General features: G+C 38.5%; 1 long non-coding RNA gene across 1 annotated transcript in view; it reads left to right on the top strand.

The window, feature by feature from the left end:
• Positions 1-4535: 4535 nt before the first annotated feature.
• LOC117946072 overlaps positions 4536-21326 on the top strand; it is a 47757-nt gene continuing 30966 nt past the window's right edge. The window contains exon 1 of the long non-coding RNA XR_004656963.1: positions 4536-4634. This is a non-coding gene — a long non-coding RNA (uncharacterized LOC117946072). The remainder of the gene's footprint in view (positions 4635-21326) is intronic.

Below are 21326 nucleotides of genomic sequence, written 5' to 3'. Positions count from 1 at the left end.
GGGTGATATGACTTATACACTCATCTGAAAGGTACAGAAGAATAGGTAATGAGACAATAAGGGGACTACAGGCAGTAATAAATGTCAACATTGAACAAGCATGCCAGGGAGCTGTGAGAATGTTGAAAAAAAATAAGTCATCTGCCTGCTGTTCTAGCTGGCAGTCATGTAGCGGTTGACTGTTATGTATTTTGTAATCATTCAAATTTAATTAAAGGCTTAAGAAGAAAATAGCCTGAGCCGATGGTATAATGAGTTGCCAAGGGACATATTTTTAATAATCTTAGTTTGTAACAAAGATGTGGCCAAGTCATAGTTTCATTGTGAGCCTTGCATAGCCACTCTTACTGGCTAGATAATTCACACCGGCCGCAAGGAATTCACTCCTTACACAAAATCTTCTGACTAAACTGATGATTTCATTTCACCCATCGGTATTAATTAACATCAACAAACACAAGAAATTCAGATTTTGAATTTCTTGTGCTTCTTGATATTAGCTGTCATTATCATTGTCATATTGTACTATAGAAATATACTTCTGATTTAATCTAGTGTCCGTTAAGTTAAATAAGTCAAAGACAGGGGACTGATTGACAAGCATCTTCACTCCCTATCCATAAAAAAAGACTTATCTCCTAAAAAAAAGTTTTTTGGGTAGTCTAAAGACAATTAGCCATACAAAATAAAGTATTCAATATGTGGATTAGTCAAATCAGAAAATTTCTGAACAAAAATAAGTAGACAAGGCTATGAACCGGCGCGAGCATTAGGTGTCCACTTTTGTCTCCTACACTTAGCCAGCCTTCTCCAGCCATCTATGGACTGGAGTGTAATGCATGTAGTGACATGTTAACGGAAGTAAAAGATGTCATCATAACTGCCAATGTTGATGAGATCTTCTAATTCCGGGTCATTACTTCTGAATCTGTTTCGTATGCAAAGTATTTTAATTGTAAAAGGTACTGATATATTCTATTAGTGTCCACTGCTAACTATTGTAGTTACATGGTACGTGGTAAAAGATTTAATTTTGGCTGCCAATGTTAAATTCTCCCCAGTTTCGGGTTGCATGTGTAGTATTTGGTATAGAAGGCTTTATTTGTAATTCTTTACAGTACCAAGCCTTGTTATATACTCCATTGCAGTAGCTGCAGCTGCTACTAATGAAACAAATCTGGAGAGCAGCGGAGATTCCAGGGAACATGTTGGTCAATCAGAGCAAACTGGACTTTTTCGGGAAAAGGGCTAAAAGACAGGTGCTCCAACACAGTGTCTCACACTGAGGGTGAATTCAGGTGCAGCAGTCATTGGCTGTTAACAATTAAGAAAAAGAACAATTAAATTTTTGAACATTAAAGCATGTTAACATGTTCTAGCACAAGCACAAAATACCAATATGAGCCTGAAATGCTATATAACAGTTCCCCTTTTTTAATATTAAATTATTATCCTCACAAAAAAATATGTCCTCCTCGGCTGGCCGGCTGCCTGTAATGTTAGCCTACATACTGATAAGGTTACGGAATGCAGCGATGGTAACGTTTAGTCTACACTACCAGCTGAAAAAGGTTATTTATTTTGCTTAAACACAGAATTGGTAATTGGCTCGGCAGCTGTAATTAATGCAGTGTTGTCATAAATAAAAGGAATCACGCTTAGGTCAGAGCCCGAGGGCACTATAAAGACAGAGCCAGAATTAGATGCTTCTTTCAAATCTTGCTACCTTTTTTATTTTTGTTATTTTTGTTTAGAGTTTCATGTGTAGGCTAAAGATAATGTTAGCTAACCAGCTAGCTCTCTGTGATTTTAATGTATGCCACCGTTAATATCGAATGAAGAAGTCTTATTTACTCTTCTTCACAACTGGCGTAATGTTACCTTCAAGGTTACTTTACAGTGCGTCAGCCGCGGGTCAATAAGCTATAAAAAAAATAGTAGTAGGCCTACTGTAGTTGTCTGTTTTGAATGTTTTCTCTTCTGATTAAAACGAAACAGTTTAAACCATAGAATAAGGATCAAACAATAAGGACGGTTTGGTAACAACGGCCGTCTCTCGGGGATGCCTTCAGCAGCTAACATTAGCTAGCTGGCTTTATAGACCGTACCATGGATGTGTTAAGCATTGAACTGCTGTTACCGCGACAGCAATGGCTTCTCTTTAAAGTGGTACAGACACTTTTCTTGGATGGAATAGAGTGTAAATAAGAACATGCTGTACTGCAGCATGTGCAGACATTTCCCCAGCGGAGCTGACAGCCCATCAGCGACAGAGGAGGTCCTCACAGAGGTGTAACATTGAGTCAAAAGTGTTTCATGCTTCTTGTAACAACCTTCCGATTTAGTAAGAAATGGTGAACACTGATTATAGCTACTAGCTGAAACACGTTTGTGTTTTGTCCACATTAAATAAGAAGATAACTGCTCTGTGATTGACGTAGTTTTTAGTTTTCCTTTTTCTTGTCATTCCAGTGGACCCGATAACTGTCAGAGTTGGCGCCTTGCTGGACACTTTTCATAGCTTGGCTGGAAGTTTTCATTCTTTGATTTCCCTGTACTGCTGCTAGCACATTGTTGTTCATGTTTTGGCAATAGTCCTGAAGCAAATGCATAAAGGATATGTTACATATGTGATTGCTGTCTAATGTGGGCTATCTATGTCCTGCAGGATGTAAACACCAATTCTCTGCTGTTTGGGTTCATGTTTAGTTGCCACTTTTTGCAAAAAATGATACATTTTATAACAGTGCTGTGTAGAGCCAATGCTGCTGGTTCTTCCGGTGCAAATATATTCTTAATAGGTTAAAATCAACAGGTTTATATTGTTGAGTGCAAACTTTTTAGAGCTTCTTTGGTTGAGCATGTTGTAGACAGTACTGCCATTGCCGTAATGCAGTATGTTGGAAGGTAAAATTGTTTGTTCTGTTTGCTACTTCTATGTCTTTGTTTCACCTCCTCGCCATCTGTGTCGCCAGTTCCCATTCTCTCCAAAATATGCGTAGGCATGGGCGTAGTTTGCGTGGAGGAATGCGCATTCTCCCGTCAAGTTTGTTTTATATAAATCACAACGTTTGCGTGGGAAGTGGCGTACGAACATTTTCAGCCTCGTTTTGTGCGTTCGCCACCTTTTGTAAATGAGACGCCAGGACCCTGAAACCAAAGTGTCTAATGCAATATCATTAATATTGTAACATTTCAAAATATCTTCGGTGAAAAAGGCCTATTTAGATTATGCAATCAGGACATAAAGTTGCACAGGGTTACATTTATATGTAGACATATTTGTGCTTTATATTTACAACACCCACTTTGTAATTACAACTTGATTTTTAAATTCATTGATTATTCATCTCAGAAAATTAGAATTGTAAAAAGTTAGTTTGTTTCTTTACAATGGTTCTACTTTTTCAAGGTCAGAAGCTGATGGTAGCACCAATTCTGTTGGTCTGCACACCATTCTGTCTATCTGTCAGTTATATCCTCTGTCTCTGTCTCTCCCTCTCTCTCCGTGGGATCACTGTAATCCATTCCAAAATATATTACTTGGGCCTTACTGAGATAAGGTATACTAGGGATGTTGGTGTATCCATATGAATTAAGTGGACGAAAGCTCTATCAAGGCCAAGGCTACTCTGCAAGAAGATATGATGTAGCCATATGGCTTCCCTTTTATCCCAGCCTGTGTTATCACCAGCCACCCACACTGAAGGAAATAAACACATCCACCTTTGTTGTATGCACATGGTCATCTACAGATTTGTTTTTGGCAGATTTGAGCCATAGCTTACACTGATTTTAAACCTTACAGTGGTGCTAAAAATTGAAATTATTTGAACTTTAAACCAATTTAAACAATTTACCATTGACATCCTAAAGCATGTACAATCAGATTACAGCTTACCAATATGCTTTAATTGTAGGGTAAAACTAAGTATGCATTGTTATGCTTTGCTTAAACCTGAATTAAGGAGGTATTGTTTATAAATTGTATAATGATGCATTGCTGTTGCCACTAACTGTGCCTAACCCAGTGGTCAGTGCTGATCAAACTGCTAATCATGTGTAGAGCCTAAATGCCTAGAAGCAGACCTAAAATTATTTTTCTGAATTTCAGTTTGTTACTTGGTTGATTATATTTTAAGAGAAACTTTGCCACACCTAAGATTAATTGTTGCCGGTAAAGGGGACACACCAAGAGCTGCATCTTGGAGTAAGCATCTTTTGGTGGGTCCCAACATATCATCTAAACAATGACATGTATAGAACAAAGTTTGAGAAGGATTTAAGTGTGTTAATAAGGCATGTTATTGCAGTGGATTAAGCTTCTCCGGACAGTCAAGAGTCCCACAGAGTTTGACATTATTGCTGCTATTGACATTTGAATAGGATAAACGTTTTTTTGATAATATATTCATGGGATGTTTCATCATGTTTAGCTTCTGTGATATTATTTACTTATGTCTTGATGTTCAAATATGTGGGATGTTAATGGAAGCTTTTGTTTGTATTGATAGGACATCCGTGATACCCTGATACGAAACATCCTGGAGGAGATGGTCAGCCAAGAAGGTCTTTAGCACGTTTACCATCATGCAACGACCACATGGGTGATCCACCACTGGGACGCATCACAGGTGACCTCACATCGTCACACTGCGCAATTTCACCCTTCAGTTGGTTGATGAAAAAAAATGGATGGGAAATTAAATTAAACTTGAATTGTTTAATGTGTGTATTGTTTTAACAACACAGATCATATTGCAGCATTAAGGAAAGGAAGTAATAGTCATTACGAATGAAAATGGTTAAAAAGGGGAAGTATTGCAACAACATTTTTGTCAAAGTGAATTAATTAAATAATTTACAGCATTAGCTCTTGTGCTAAATTGTTAGCCTGATGTCGTCATACTCAGATTCTGTTCAGAATATGAGTCTAATACTGCACCATTGGGCTGTGATTATGACGGCAAAAAAATCTTTCGGATCGAAAAATGCCTTGATTGCAGTTCTATGTTCTTCTTTAAAAATGAATGCACTGTCAATATCTTCTATAACAGACGCAATAGCGGAATCTACACATCTCAGTCCAGTGGCAGCCGTCTTTGTTGTAAACAAATTCAACCCAAGCACTCTTTCGTGACGTGGTGGATTACATTACTGTTGTTTATCTGTCCATTATCGAAAATACCTGCCTTGATAATTTGATTGGTCCGAACAGCTCTGGTTCGAGCATAGTTGTTCCACATCGGATCAAGTCCATACCGAACTTCCCAAACCTCAAATGTTGTAGGCGGGGCTAAGTTCGGCTGGCATCTAAGCTACTAAATTGTGCTAATTCATTGAACCAAGAGATGGGAAGACACTTTTTTCTGTAAGGTATGTATGGTGGTGTTATGTAAAGAAGTGACCAATGAATGGCTATGCCCTGCCACAGTACTGTTTTCATAGTCAATTTGACACAGTTTTTGTTGCCTTCATGGGGGTATTAGCATGGAAGCAAATGCTGCTTTTCAGACGTGAACCTGTATAGACTTAGCACATGGTAACTAAAAGGTAGTGTGTCTTGAAAGAATCAGTGTTCTTTCAAAAATTAGCTTTTCTACATCAAAAAGCTTTTTGCCATTGAGGAGAAATCATTAAATATTTTAGCTGCAAGGAAAATGTCCATTTTACCAAATGCTTATCTAAAAAAATATTAAATATTAGTGACGGCATTAAAAGTAATTTCATTTTCCGGTGTGTGCGTTTTTCTCAATGTTTATTGCTAATTCCTTTTTTTCTCTTTAACATTTCTCAATATGATGTTTTATCATAATCATCTCCACTAGGGGATAACTAAAATGACGAGGATGAGCAGGTCTCTAGTCTTTCTCAGTTTGCGTATGATATTGTCAGCTTTTGGATTTGGTGTTGTGTTCATTGTCTCCTCAAGCTGGTGGCTGCATTTTCTTATTTTACTATATCCATAGTGACTTTCAGTAGACTTGTCACAGACCCTTTATCATCATGATGTAGTTTGTAGCAAATAATTGATTCACCAAGAATTTGGACTTCCAAATAGTTATGTTTTTATCCAACAATCACTTATCACACCTTTATTAGTGACAGGCGATCTTCATTCAACTCATAATGACTTCTGAAAACAGTTAGTTGCCTAAGTGATAATTAAGGTGTGTCATAGCAATGTAACTATGAATGTTAACATAACTTTCATTTCTTTTACAATCAAACTCCACAAGGCACATTTTAATTGGTAGACCATAGTCATCAAATTAAGCAGTGTAGGCTGTCATTTACAAGAGATGTAATATAGACACATTGTGCTTTATTACCATATCTTACTAGTGTTTTTAATGATTGGGTGCCTGGGTGTTAAATAGGGCCATTTCTTCTTAAGATAGTAGGATGCTTGAAATCTTTGTACCCATACAAAAGGTAAATAGTTAGCATTTACCGTACATTGTGACTATTTATTGTATGTATGTGTATTTGTGAGAACAGCCAGTTGGAGGAGAATGAATGGATGAATGAGAGATGGCTGCGATGAGAAGCTGTCTGTTTGTGGTCAGAGGATGTGGTAGACTGCTTGTGTTGGGTGATACTTGATCTGATGTTAATGTGCTGCTGTGTGTGTGTGGGAGGAGTGAGTTGAAAGAGGCAGAGGGGAAGATGGGCAGATAATCCCGTCTGCCTGATGAGATTGAATGCTAGGATTGATTGATCGCCTAATCATAGGAGGAAATGGGCCTGAAAATGAATGGGACTCTGCCCTTGGCTTGCTGGGGAGCTGGGTGGTTGGGTTGGAGGGGTTGTTAGCTGAAGAAAGACATGGCCTTAATGTGCATGGGACCTGATTTCATTTGTGTCTGATATACAGTTATATGATCCTGGCTAAATGATTGAATAAAAAAGGAAAAGGGGAACAGCAAAAGGGATGTAAATCAAGCTTTATTGCTGGAATATTACTTTTTCATCTAATCTGAAATGGATGCTTTGAGAAAAGAGCAAGAATAAAAATTCATCATGAATTCAGGACTGATGGAACTGTGTGTAGTTACAGATATTCACTACCCTGGATCTAATTGATTGGCTAGTAATAGGCACATTTGGATGATGTGTTATTATTTGGTTTGCAGTATATTTTAACTTGACCAGAAGATCTGATGGTCAAATTGTTCACAGCTGGATTGGAGGATTTCTAATGCTAACAGATGGTAAGGCTACTTAAAAGGAACTGGCTATGGTATCACTTCTGGGGAGAGCAATATGCACTTTCCCATCACACAGGCACAAAGAGAACTCCCACCAGTATATTGGAATAGGAAAATTAAGGTTTTTGTTTGAGGGTCCTTGCTTTTCATGTAGGGTCCACAGTTCATAGTGAATGCTGCCAGAACATATCAGCCTGTACAATCTTTGAAGTGGTAGACTCGGCCTGTCATCAAGGCAGAGTCTTGTCTTGTTGTTAAGTTAGGTATGCCAACTGCCACTTTGAGTTTGTCTTTATTTCCACACTACTAAAAGAAGCAAATATTGCTTAGACTTGGAGAATTTATCACAATTTTCAGCCTCATTGTTGACAGAGCAATAATAGTTTTTATGAAACTAAGTGTAACCAATTTGATAAACATTTTCTGTATAAAAGACAATCGTGCTGGAGTTAGCACCAGAGCATTATCAGTGTTTTAAAGATGGTTCCTATTTACAGGCAACAGCTCTTAACATCAGTATAGCTATACATGGTTTTATTATTTTTTTAAGCTAATTAACTTGTGTATCTTTGTTCCATCCATCTTCGACCGCTTATCCGGTATCGGGTCGCGGGGGCAGCAGCTCCAGCAGGGGACCCCAAACTTCCCTTTCCCGAGCCACATCAACCAGCTCCGACTGGGGGATCCCGAGGCGTTCCCAGGCCAGGTTGGAGATATAATCTCGCCACGTGAGATCTCGCCAAATGTGTATCTTTGTTATTTATTTATTTATGTATTTATCACTATAAATTCTACTTTTTTTATTTTAGCTCATAGAAAGTGAATTCTTCTATTTTACTGTGATTAACAGTATGTCTTTCTTCCTATCAACTGTGTATATCCTGTCTAAGTGGGTGGGGAGGTGCTGCATACTAATGCCCTTATATGTCCATAAATGGATGAATAAAGTTGCATTGAATTGATTGAATGTTTTATTATATACCCATGGCATTTAACTGACCGATCCTGACATGACATTAAACCTGACGTGACTGACATGAGTGCCTTTGCAACTCTACTTATAGGAAAAATTAGACAACACAGATAAGTAGAGAGAAGAAACTCGTAAGTGTTTCATGCCTGAAGCTCAGCAGCAGAGGCAAGCTTTACCGTTAATCTGGACCGCTGTATTCTTCATGTAGCCAAACTATGTGTTCCACATTTCCCCCGTAATATAGTTTTTTTGTGCCACTTGGGGGCGGTGAAACAAACTGAAAACTGTTTTGTTCTACACCAACTCCTAAAAAAATGTCAGGCTTTTTTGTTTTATATAAAAAGATATTAAAAAGTGCAATGGGTGCAAGAGACACCCATCAGCCAAACTGTGTGTGTGTGTATATATATATATATTTTTTTTTTTTACTGTTTCCACTTTTAATGTGAACAATTCAATTGAAAAACAAACGGAAATCTTTAAGGTTGAAAAATAAAAACCTAACAATAACTTGGTTGCATAAGTGTGCACACCCTCTTGTAACTGGGGATGTGGCTGTGTTCAGAATTAACCAATCACATTCAAACTCATGTCAAATAGAAGTCATTACACACCTGCCATCATTTAAAGTGACTGATTAATCACAAATAAAGTTCAGCTGTTCCAGTAGGATTTCCTGATATTTTCTTAGTTGCATCTCAAAGCAAAAACCACGATCCGTTGAGAGCTTCCAAATGATCAGACCGATCTAACTGTTGAAAGATATCACTCAGGAGAAGGGTACAAAACATAATTTCCAAAGCATTAAATATACCATGGAACAAAATGACGATAGTCCTCATCTAGTAGAGAAAATATGGCACAACAGAGACGTTACCAAGAACTGGACATCCCTCCAAAATTGAGGAAAAGATGAGAATAAAACTGCCCAGGGAGGCTTACAAGAGGCCTAGAGCAACATTGAAGGAGCTGCAGGGATTTCTTCAAGTACTGGCTGTGTGCTACATGTGACAATCTCCCGTATTCTACATATGAATGGGCTTTGGGGTAAGGTGGCAAGACGAAAGCCTTTTCTTACAAAGCATTTTCAATTGAATTGTTCCTGTAATAGGTCACATTAAAAGGTGGAAAAAGTTCTGACATGATTTATTTTTGGCTACTATTTTTACATTTTAAAAATCTGGCGTGTTTATGTGTGTGTGTCTTTATTTTTTATATATTTTAGCTAGGATTTATTAACCAAATGTGATGTTTGTTGTGGCCCCCCTCTCTGCCTCCCTCTAGTGTGCAGGCTACATTTGTTGGTGACCGAGTAGGGTAATTGTGATCCAGAGCTTGAAGCTTAAAAGTGGGATGACTAAGGGGGAAATGAGCAGCAAAGAAGTGGAAGCACTGTGGGCTAAATGATCAATGGCATTGATCAGCCAGTCAATCCTGGAGTCTATATTCTTCTCTGTTTACACTCTTCCATTGCCACTGTGTTAAACTGAGCATGCTCTAAACAGCCACCTTAGGGACCCTCTAAAAGCCAGCCTCACACCCATCATTGATTGACATGTCGATTATCTTGGAAGCTGTTGACAGCACAGTTGTTAACCATCTTAAACATTAATGATGATGGGGGGGTTGTTGCCTCAAGTTACACTCCTGACTAAGAGAAAGAGGCATTCATTTTCTACTACTATGAATTAAATGCATAAAAAAACTGTCTGAATGTATGAATGCGCCACCTATTGTGGACTTGCCTGAGTTTTCTTTGAATACCAATATATGAGCACAACTGAAATGTTATAAATATACATTTTTGCAGAGGGTTGACTGTGTGTCTATTATATTAAAAAATCAAGAACTCAGAGGGATTTTGTCGTTAAACATAAGGCTGAATGTTTTATAACATAATCTAAACCTCATCAGTCTGCTCATTCTATACATCTTTGCTCACACACACGCGCACACAGAGTAATGTAATTTGGAGTTACATCAATACAGTAAGACAATGCTAAATTAATAACATGTATTAGCCTGCTGACTTTTATTATGGTGTAAATGGAAGATAAGTTGATACATTATACAGATGATCTCTGATTACATTCTAATGTATAAACAATGATTCAGATACCAATGACATTATCATTGAGAGGATTTGTGGATGCGTGGATATCTAGTCATCCCTTTACTAAGTGTAATCAACACCGGCTCATGTTGTGTATGCATATTTGTGTCTATGTGGAGAAAATTGCGTTAAGTGTGCAGACGGTACCACATGCCCTGCGCTCTCAGCTTCAACCTCAAACCTGTTTCTTCTTTAATGTGTAATTTACTGCCTGTACACAGTTTGTGTAAAGCAGTTTATAAATAATTTACACAAGTTCCTTGAACCACATATGTGCTTAAGTTATAAAAATTATTCACTTTAATAGACACTCAGCAATGGGCTGACATTGGCCTGGCTGCAGGGACCCGTGTCTCAAAGTGGATTGCACCCCTGTAATCAACCTTGTGCATGATGCTTTCCAAGCCAAGAAAGCAACAGCCTCAACCTGACATGAAGTCTTTGTCTGGGTTTCCTCTTTTTTTTTTGGTTGTCACTCTTTTTACCTTAAGCCTCAGCTGCTGCCAGCTTTCACTGGCCTCATTTAGTTGGGCAACACATTAAAAAGTGTGCTGCCTCTTTACAAGATTGTCTTTAATCTTTTGCCTCTTCCATGTCACCTCGAAACGTGTGGAGGCTGATATGATAATGATGTGGACCTGTCCAGGGTATTAGAGTTAAGCTGGCTGATTAGGCTGCACATCGATTCGTCCATCACTCAGCACTGGCCAGGTCTGGGCATTTAGGGGGAAGGTGGGATGGGTGGTGGGGGTGAGGGAGCATTGACCGCTATTCTAAAGAAATGACGAAGTAAATCGCATAAGCCACACATAACACAACATTTAAACACTTACAGTAGGTACACAAACAGTGTTTCAATATTTCCCCCTATCACTGAATTAGCACAGTTTCAGACAAATGTTTGTGTTTTGGGACTTACAGTAAAGGTGCTGTACGGAAGGATATAGGGCTGCACATTTAATCAAATTTTAATTTACGATAACGCTTTTGACATCCCATGATCAAATTTGCGTGATCAAGCGTTTTTTTTTTTTTTTTGATGTGTCATTTCATAGAACATTCCGGGTTTTTTGCAAAGCCAGTCTACCGCTCTGTAAACCATTGTCTGATCATGTGCCAGTCAGAGTTGTTCCCTGCACCGCGCAGCTTGGTTTTTAGACGTAGACAGTCACAGAGGACAGAGTATTGTGAGGAAAATTCCACAACAGATAGCATAGCTAATTTTCTTTTACATGTGTTGTATCTGTATGTCTATAATACTTCAACATAAGAAGAATGTAGCATAATATGGATGCGACAGCAGTTATAAATAGCCTATGTGATATTAAATATGTTTTGGTTAAAATCAACAAATCTTGATAATTAATCGTGATCACAACATTGATCAAAATAATCATGATTATCATTTTGGCCATAATCATGCCGTCACGCCAAGGGCTGTGACAAAGGTCTTTGAGAGCCGTAGGGGAGGCAATGCCAGCCCACTGTCTTTTCAGTATTTCGGGTACAGCCTGTTTAAATACCTTTTAAAAACTTTCTGCCAGTCCACTTAAAAGTCTCCTTAGGCATTACTAAGCCTGTGTTAAGATTCCCTGGTGGCATAAATGACTGTATGAATAACTAAATTACACTAATGAAACAAGGACTTTTTTAGGTCATGTTTAACACCAGTGTTATATTGTAGTGTTGCTGTGATCAAACTTCCTGGCTGCATCTTTTTATTGAATAAAGCAGATCAGAACAGATGATGTGTTGATAAAGGCAATGTAAAAGGAGGAGTTGTAAATCAGAGGGCTTTTTTAAACCTACTTAAAGGCAAATCATGAAGTTGGCACTGACGAGGACTGCAGTGAGGGCAAATTTGGCAATCCAAAGTGAGGACTAAAAATGGAGGACAATTTAAGTAAAAAATGTAAACAAAGGCATACTATAAGATAAAATAAAACTGTAATGAGTGTAACATTTTATAAATAGTTCAGTGGTTTTGCACAAAAATCTCTGATGTTGAAGTAACTGCGAAGGGGAGGTTGGCAGACCTGTAACACCTACATTTAACACACATGTAACACATTAATGTGAAAAAAGATGGGGGAATATAGAAAGAGACAGGTGTAATGTAAAAAGAATACCAGAGTTAGAGAAATCTGGTAGAAGGTAGGGGTGCATTAGGAGAGAAAGCAGCCAAGAAAAGGTTAAGACAATTGCCTTGCCTGAACACTGAGGCTTTTAATCCTGGAACAAAGTCATTAAGGTTCACTGCTGCAGAAGAGACCAATTAAAAGCAGAGTGTAGGCATAAGTCCGGAGAAAAGGCATAATTTGCTGCAGGAACCCTGGTCTTTTATCGGTCCAGTGGGAGCCCTCCTTTATGAACCCAGGGAATTGGAAGTCCTGTCAGCTCGGTGTCTATGGGGTCTTAAAAAGTAATAAACGTTGATAAATCAATTTAGCAAAAAGGTTTAAATTGTGTAGCTATAACTTGTTTTCAAAATGTATATTTGTCCAAAGACGTTGTATGCTAACGTTTGCGTGAATTTTATCATTGTGTGGATGTGTAGTGGGATACTGCTAGATTTGACGTCATCTGAAAAGAACAACCTTTGGCATGCACACTGACCCACTGACTGCTTTTGCTTCATAACATTGCGCAAAGGTCGCTTTACACCGGATTCTACCTAGCCAATGGGAAAAAGTACTGTGAGTTTTTGGACAAATGTTTGGAGTGCAAGGAGTTTGAACCATGGCTGAGGCTTGTCTCTGGAAATAACCCTCAGGCGAAATAGAATGAAAGTAAAATGGACATTGAACTGGTTGCCGATTATGGCCCTTAGCACTTTGCGTTAATCATAGAAATATGAGTTAGCTTGCTACATTGGTCACAGTTCTTTATAATGACGACAAAAAGTGCATGCACATTGCAGAAGCACACACAGCTATAACTACTAGATGTGATGATTTCTACGTCCTAGTACTGTTTAAAAACAATATAGTCTTCTTTGCGGGTTCTATGGTCTAAAGTTTATGTCAACGTCAACGTTTAGACTCATAATTGGCTTGATTTTCTTGCTGCCTAAATATTCAACCACTGTTATTGAACTTTAACCCTTAATTTTTAGAACTTCTTCTCTAGAGACATGTGAGTGAAATGGTTTCAACACTACATATTTAGTGTGCATTTCTCACATGTGACACTGACCTGGACTGAGTAAAGCGGGCATGCATTTCTTGGCAGGTGAAAAGACCAACCTCTGCCAAATACTGCATCCACCCAATAATTGTAACTGGAGAACTACAAGGCAAATTGTTTTACCAGCACATATGTTGGGCTGTTTTGGCATTACATTGTTAATTTGATATATGTGAACGTCTTTGCTGACAGGATTTCATAGATGGGCACCTCTTGAGCGTGAACTTTTCATAAAACACTCATCTGGTCTGACAAAGGAAGGGATACAGTTATTGAAGTAGCTATTTCTCAAAATGTATGGTGGGCAATACTTGGTATTACATTTAACTTCAGGATTCTGCATGTACCCTGGCCAGTCAAATAATTCATTTTGACTCAGAAATAGATTAAGCCCAAAATGAAATGTGTAAGATTTTTTCCCCACTTGAGTTAATTTCCAATACAAGACTGTGTGTTGAAAAATCTGATTTAAACAAATAGTAAACTGCTAAAAAAAACAGCTGGCCCTTAATATCAAAAGCTAAGAAGTAAACTAAGATAACAAAGGTGAACGAAACTAAGAAATATGTATGTTGTAGAATTGCAACGTCTGTTAGATTAAAACAAATTCAAGTTTTTAATGAATCCCAGGATATGTGTTTTGTCATATATCACTGTTATGTAACCCAGATATGTGAGTACACAGCCTATAAAGTAAACCACGTCCCTTTATTATCCTAAAACATTTACCCCTATCAATAAAAAACAAAGCATTAATCTTTAACGAAACACTGAGCGTGTTCAAATTCTCTGTTTAGACAATCCCCAGGTAACTACAGTAGCATAATGTTAATTTATGACCATGTCCACTACAGTGTTTTCATGCACGGTAACGTTCATAATTTAACGAAGCACAATTATAGATTCAACTAAAAAAAAAGGCAGACAAACTACATTTACTAAAGCACATGTAAAGGTGCTTAAGTGGATTTTTAACGTTTGAAAGCCAACTTGCAACTGCAGTTGGGGCGTCCTCTGGTGTAAAATAGCTACAGTTCTATGATGCTACAGGGTGCACGCTGATGTTGGAAATGTGTTTAATAGCTTCAAACTAAAGTGGGACCCATCTCATTAAAAAAATGCTCAAATGATTTAATTGAAAATTAGACAATTATTTAATATAGGCCTAGTTGGTTCTGAAGTACTAGCTTCACAAACCAACCGGCGTCCGGTCGGCTGTTACTGGCAACTATGGGCCTAGTTTAGCTGTGTGTGACGGCCGTGACTGTTTGTTCAAAAACAACAGTGGTGGATGTGAAAGCCAGATGGTTCATCCATAGACCTGCCAGTTATTTATTTTTTTAAGTGCCCGCCCTTTTCCAAACCGTTTCCAATGACGGCTTCTCAGATGGTCCTGTGTAACAAACCATCAGGCATGTCAGGTTACACATAACCCTTTTCTCTTGTAAATACACTGTACTTTTACTTTTCCCTAAAGACACAACTACACACCATATAGAAATCCCTCACAAAGCTCAATTTTACTCCAATTAGCTGTTAAATCTGTCTGTGTGGTGAATTAATGCAGGGATTGAGTAAGGGCAAGGGTTTGATGTAGACTTCTTGTTTACTGAAATAATTAATATTATCAGATTCCTGGTGATTAATGGGATTACTGAAAAATACTAGGGCTCAGCAGCTTTGCCTGAATGCAAAGCTCAAGAATCAAGAGTCAAGAAATTTCCCTGGAGTCAACTAATTACTGTATTCAGTTTGGCTTGCTGTGAAGTAAAGACAAGAGAGAGACGAGAAAAATGTAAAATTTCTCTCTTGTGGTTCCTTTTATAAACAATCCATTTTAGTGGTATGCAAACTTTGGTCATGGTGAGAGTTTGCCCTTTGGTCACAGCACCAGTGCCTCATGTCAGGCCGAATAGTGATATGTGTAAGTCTTGGGAAACTTGGGTACTTACAATTTTGAAAGAAATTGACTGTTGCTTGCAACTAAAGAGGTACAAACATTGTGACTTCAAGTTAAAAGCAAAAAGTTAAAACAAAACTGTCTTGTGTAAATACACACATGATCTAATAAGACATGCATGAAATAATTAGGCAAATACATAAAAGGCTGTTCATCTACTTTATCACATTACATCTGACCACCTCATGTTTCACGTTCTAAGAAGCCAATTGTCCACCTTTAAACATGCCTGAGCCTCTGACATGGAAGATTACTGTGAGAGGTGACTTTCACAAGCATGTTTTAAGGCTTAAGCATGGAATGACTACAAAATAAAAACCTCAGGACAAAAAACATTTAATTAAAACTTGTGTGTGACAAATACTGCAAATGTCAAAATCTAACAAACTCAGATTTATATGTATATTTTTTTCATATAACGACAAGCATCGATAATCATTTTAGAATTGAACCTTGGCCTCTGAATCGGAATTGAATCGTGAGGTGCCCAGAAATTCCCACCCCTATTAAATACTAAAGCAAACAACTTCCCCAGTCTTCAGACTTTATACATCAGTATATACAACACTGTACATTACATACATGAACACTTTTTCTTTGGATGAAAGACTTCTGGCTGATGGGGAAAAGGTTAGAGGAGTTGAATGAATAGATACAAACTGTGTGTACATTGCACTGGGTCCAGCGGACCACCATGGGAGATGCAGTGTGTGGGTGGATGTGATAAGTAAGTTGTCTTTCTCAAGTAGCAGAGCCTCCTGAGAAATACTAATAATGAAACACCATGCTGGTTTGTACGAATTCACATATCATAAAATTGGCTTTTTAGGTGTTGTTACAGACCTTTTACCTGTCTGCTCTGCTCACGCTAGCACAGGAGTTCATGAAAGGCACAGTGGGAACACTCTTTGCCCTTGTGGAGAGTTTTTTTAGTTACTGGTGGAAACTGGTGTTTGGTGTGTAGAGTGCCGTATGTGTGGTGCTGTAGAGATGATCTGTTAGAAGTTCTACCACAGCCAGAGTGGCACTCGATGACCAGCTTGCTGGCCTGCAGCACTGAGCTGGCTGGATTTGTTGTTTTTCTGTGATGTACTGTTTTAGAATCTTAACATTCAGTATTAGTTTAGCACCTGTGTAGTCCTTTTCATCGATATATATATGTTTTTTTTTTTGCAAGTTAGAGAAGGGCTAAAATGGCTAAATATTTAATCTGAGGATTTAGAGTGGTAGAGGGGAGAATGTATTTACTTAGCTTCAGAAACAGGTACCACTGTGTCCATAATATCATACTAGCCTTTGGAGGGCACTGGACCATCATCCCCTGCCTGCCAGCCTGACTGTCTGTCTGCCATTATTTGCAAAGCTGATTGATAGCTCCTTCTCTAACCCCCTCCATCCCACACTGCAACTGTGGTTGGCTGCCTCTTTATTTTTGTCCTCTTTTGGTTCATTTTCCTCTTTTGCTCAGCTTCTATCACTTTCTTTGTGTCTCTCTGTAGACTGTGAGCTGATATCCTTTGAAAAGGTAATGATCCCACTGTGTTGAGATTATGTATGTGTGCTGCACAGTGTAATGGCCTGGCTTTTTATTCCCTGCCGCATACTAATCCCACAACTGAAGGAATGAGATGACACCTGCAGGGAGCTGTGTGCAAGCTGCAGCCTCACATGAAAGAATGGCCATTAAAAATGATCAAAGAAATTATTGCACTTGGCTGCACAACACTGCTCTCATGCCTGGCTAGGTGTACATCGCTCTGCCCTAACACGCACATGCACAGGCATGCACACAAATACACATACACATGCGTACATGGACTCACACTAATTAGTATCTCCTTCTGATGGATATTTTCCAAGTGATCCTCTGTGGAAATGTCCTGTGCAGAGTTGCCTTAGGCTCTCTGCAGATGATGATGCACCCACGCTTGCAGATAGGAAATGGAGGACATGCGTGAGCTCAAAATGATGTCTGTTCTCCATACCCCAACCACAAATTATTTATGGACATATTACCACAAGTGTTTTCCTACCGAAATTTTATCAGACCCTTTCTTCAGGGGTCTTTTGTTATGTTAAGACATTATTTTAATGTTTATTCATTGCATTTCATTTTCACATGTGGTAATGACAAGGGGTTTGCTTTTTAGGAATGCAATCATTGAAAGAATTTATAGTCTCAGTCTGATTTAAAATACATTGAAACAATTAACACAGTGGTAAACATTAGCAGCAGAATCATGGTTGAGTCAATTTTCTCTTATCAGGCTGTCTGATATTATCTACTGTTACACTGCAAACCTGCATCCAGTTATGCTGAACTTTCTGTGAGTATTCTTCTCCCTCCTTCTTTTCATGTCCCCGTTCCCTTTTTATGTGTTTTTTTTCCTCCAAATTGTGCATCTGTCTGTCTGTCTTTGCCCTCTTCACCAGCTGCAGCACCTTGACCGCATGTCCTTTCTGGGAGGTGACACAGTGTGAGCCAGGCAGATGTTCTTATCAGTGGGCCCTCTGTGCTGGCTAGTTGACATTTCTGTAGTCAGTCCACTGCCCAGCATGACAGATTTGCTCTTTGAGCTGAGATACTGATAAATACTATTTATTTCCCTGGGATATAAACTCTTTGACATTGTTAAATGTGTGGTCTGAAATGGCACCCACTACTCAATGTGCCATTTAGAATTAACAGAAATTATAGGAGGGTCTCATTTATGGCAAAGGGAGTACAGGGATTAAGAGAGAACTCCTGGAGACATGCAAAAAGAACCAAATTCTCATTGTAAGTATGAATGGTAAATGCAGTATATGTTATTTTTCCAGCAATGTACATCGGCTCGCCCGCACAAAGAGAATGCGGTTTTCACAGGGATCCATTTTACTAAGAGATTCCACTTTTCACTTCTCTTCCTTTCCCCCCTCAGCCCCTCCCTTTCTCTCCCTCAGCGGTCCATTTTAGAACCATGCGGCTGCATGGTTTGGTGGATAATTTCACTGCCTTTTCATGTGTCGGAGGGCGAGGAATCCTCCTCCATTAGGTAGTGTCATCTTGTGATGTATGATGTATGCACAGAATGGCAATCTGATGTTTATTCATGACTTTCAAGGCAATGCCTCAGCTTAGTCCTCTGATTTCCTTTTAAGGAACAAAACTATGTGAGATTGAGACTTCAGTTTAAAGGCACACAGACCATCCTGCAGCACTTCTTCTATGTTTCTCTTCCTCTCTCTTGCTCTTCCTTTCACACAAACGCTCTCTCTCATCTCTCACCCAAAGCTCTTTTTTTAGCTCGATATTTTTTCTGTCAAATTTAATTTATTTGACCCTTAGAAAAAAAGATCACATGCAGTTATTTCCTTCTGATTCAGCCTAGCCGTCTCCCCATCTTGCCTCTGTACTTAACTAAGGACTTTGATGAAAAGATTAATTTAGATCGTTTTTATAGTAGGCTGGCACGTTAATGAGACACCGATGCTGCAAGACTAAAAGGCCCTCTGGGCTCACGCACGCAGATGCACGCACCCACGCGCACGCTCACGCACGCACACACACAGACACACACTTTAAATTGTGTACGGGAAACAGAGCTACTGCCATACTGACTTCCCCCTACAGTATTGTACTTGTGTCCACCACACTTGTTTAGTTCTCTTGCACTACTGACTATGCAAACAATCAGTTGATGGAGGAAATCGGCAGTAATCCGTTGTCATCACAACTGCAAACCAACGACCTATTTGAAATTTTAACTCTAGATCCAGTGTTTCATAAAGTAACCATAACTCAAAAAGCTTGTCCCTATTTTTCTTGTAAATTACTTTTTAATGGTAATAAAACCACATCTATCCATCATACTAGCACAAATCCATGCAGGCTTTTGATAGGACTCCTCCTATGAACAAATGGTATCTATTAATATTCTCAATGACCAACCTTCCAACAGCACATGCATCATAATGTAAGATGGACCTAATGCCGAAGTAGCCTTTAACATGTACATATATGCAAGTCAGTCATGCAGTATAGGTTTGTGTTTGTGTTTGCATGTTGTTAGGCTGAAATCCTGTCAAGGCTGGAGACTGTAGTGCCACCTGTCAAGTGTAGTCTAGCTGCTGCCTGCATGTTTTTAGTAAACTGACTTGGATGCTTGGTATCAGGACTTCACATGCAGAGAAGGAGGGTGTGCAATATGTAAACCAGGAAAAATCTAGTACTTAGACCCGTTTACTTGGCTTTGTATGAGCCATGGAATGGTCCCTCCTGCATCATCTCATGTTTGATTTGAATAGCAAAAGTGCATTGTGGAAGCATGAGTATGGCAAATGACTGCATTTTGTATTTAACATTTGTAATACTGTGCTTATAACCATATGCTCATCCTTTGAGTGGTGCATTTTCTTACCTTATATGATAAATAATGCAAATGTAGCAACCTCTGCAAATGCCAGAGAAAATGAGGTAGAAGGGACGAAGAGAGCAAGGGTGTGAAGGAGTAGAGAGGGGAGAATGAGAGAGCAGCAGCTAGCATAACTAACTGATTGTTGTGCTGTCAAATTGATTTGCATGAAAAAGGCAGGCCTAATTGCAACACTTAGCTGCAACATACTGATAATACAGAGCCGGATTACAAAAGGACATGGAGGAGCTTTTGTTAAGAAGGATTTCCAGGGTGTCTGAGAGATGCACCGCCACCTTCTTTTTGTGGGGGCCATTCAAAGCAGTGTGCCCCTCACCCTGTCCTGTCTGACTGACATATCCATCATGCAGATGCACACATATGGCATTATCATAAAAATCATCCCCTTTTTTATACAAACTTATCATTTGAACCTATTTAAGTTTGAACACAAAAACAAAAAACAGTTTTGCCTTCAAAAGTAACAGTTTCGTTAGAGAAAAGTACACAAACTATCCCTGCAAGGATGGAACGTCCCTTTTAAATATGCTGGCTTTTGGCATTGGCCAGATTTCCAATCGGAATATGCTCAAAGAGCATAGAGATTTCCAAACGGAATATGCTCAAAACATGGCAAAACTGTTGTTAGATTATTCAACAGCCGTAAAAGAATGAATTAAATAGTACATCCTGTGCATATAGTCCAACATGTAAACACAGCAGTAATATTTTATCAGTTCAGCAAGACATTCTTTTAATTTCAAGAAAAATATCTCCATCGCAATATTGCATTGTATTATTTGTATTCCATTGATATTTCTTTCTTCCTACTTTACTTCCATCTTTTCTTACTTCCTACTTCCTTACTAAATTTTAATCTGACATGACATTAACAATGATGTAAAATGAAATGGAATACACTGACAATTAGTGAAATGTGACAATGTAACAGAACACCTAAATGTAAAATGTAAAACATTCAAAAGCAATAATGATTGATATGTTTAAGTAGAAAAAAAGAACAAATGATAGCAGGACTGCCATTGCATTCATCTGTTCTGTGTATCAAACGTTACCTGGTGAAAAGCATAAAGTAGGTGGTGATTTAGCAAAGGGCTTCCTGATGCTGCCAAAGGCAGTACTTCCCTTTATTTTCTTTCTTTAATAATAAATGATGGATGTTTCAAATTACAAAACAGTGAAGGGAAAATCCAATTTACTCCTGGGCCTTGTTGGGAGGGTATAAAGAAGAGTTCTGTATTAAAGGCCCTTGTTTTGCTGTAATATTTGCAGTGGGGCCACTATTGAATAATGTAATGTGCCATGTGATAATGGATCTTATGTGCTTTTAACAAATCATCTAGTCCTACTGGTAAATACATACTGCAAGGAGTTGTTGGTGGTCTTTCCTTGCCATGCATTGATTTAGACCCTATTCAAATATGTTGTATGTTTTTTTGCATCAGATTGTTTGATTGTTTTGCATGTG

The sequence above is a fragment of the Etheostoma cragini genome, chromosome 1 (genome assembly GCF_013103735.1).
Source record: "Etheostoma cragini isolate CJK2018 chromosome 1, CSU_Ecrag_1.0, whole genome shotgun sequence".
Taxonomy (NCBI): Eukaryota; Metazoa; Chordata; class Actinopteri; order Perciformes; family Percidae; genus Etheostoma; species Etheostoma cragini.
This window is presented reverse-complemented; position numbering and strand designations above follow the sequence as displayed.